Source organism: Hesperophylax consimilis, chromosome 26 (genome assembly GCF_061612785.1).
Source record: "Hesperophylax consimilis isolate HC1 chromosome 26, BYU_Hcon_1.0, whole genome shotgun sequence".
Lineage (NCBI taxonomy): Eukaryota > Metazoa > Arthropoda > Insecta > Trichoptera > Limnephilidae > Hesperophylax > Hesperophylax consimilis.
Genome location: NC_142861.1, coordinates 16,181,370 through 16,182,030, shown reverse-complemented (window position 1 = coordinate 16,182,030; position 661 = coordinate 16,181,370). Strand labels below are relative to the sequence as shown.

The window sequence follows — 661 nt, the reverse complement described above, 5'->3', positions numbered from 1 at the left end:
GATTGTCAAATAATATCCACCATCAAACTGTATGAAAATCTATACGTAAAATAACAACAAATAACATAAAAATACAACCCATATGGAAAATGGAAGAAAAAAAACATCGTGTAAAGCGCCTATTAGAAATTGCAATACTTCTGATATATACGTATAAAAATACAGCTATTTCAAGTCTATTTATTGTTCACAGCCGGGAGAGGTCTTATTTTATAAGCAATAATTATTAGCCTGAAACACTCATCCACATTGAAAAATCTCCTGATAAAAGATACATGACGCCAACGGGACTTGAACCCGTGTCCTTTCGATTTCGGGTCGACAGCTCTGACCACTGAGCTATGGCGGCTTATCTCTTATCCGCGAAATAATTCAATATATACTAGTGTTTTATTCAACAATTACTGCTTGTTACATTTTTTTCATTTTGAAAACAACCAACTTTATTTTATATGAGAAAGGCATTGTAAGTGCTAACTCTCTCACTAGATGGCGTCGAGACAAATTGTCTACATTTTGGGTGAAGATACTACTTGTCAAATATTAAAGTAATATAAAATAATTGTTACCCTTTGTGCTATGCATAAAAAATCTTGTCTTAAAACATTAGTTTACCAAAAAAATAATAATTAAGGGAGAGGTCTTTTCAAATGTGACATTT

The 661-nt window shown here is 31.9% G+C and overlaps 1 non-coding gene across 1 annotated transcript; it reads right to left on the bottom strand.

Moving 5' to 3' along the window:
* Positions 1 to 276: 276 nt before the first annotated feature.
* TRNAS-CGA (transfer RNA serine (anticodon CGA)) lies at positions 277 to 349 on the bottom strand. The gene has a single exon. It is a non-coding gene; the product is annotated as a tRNA-Ser (tRNA).
* Positions 350 to 661: the final 312 nt, after the last annotated feature.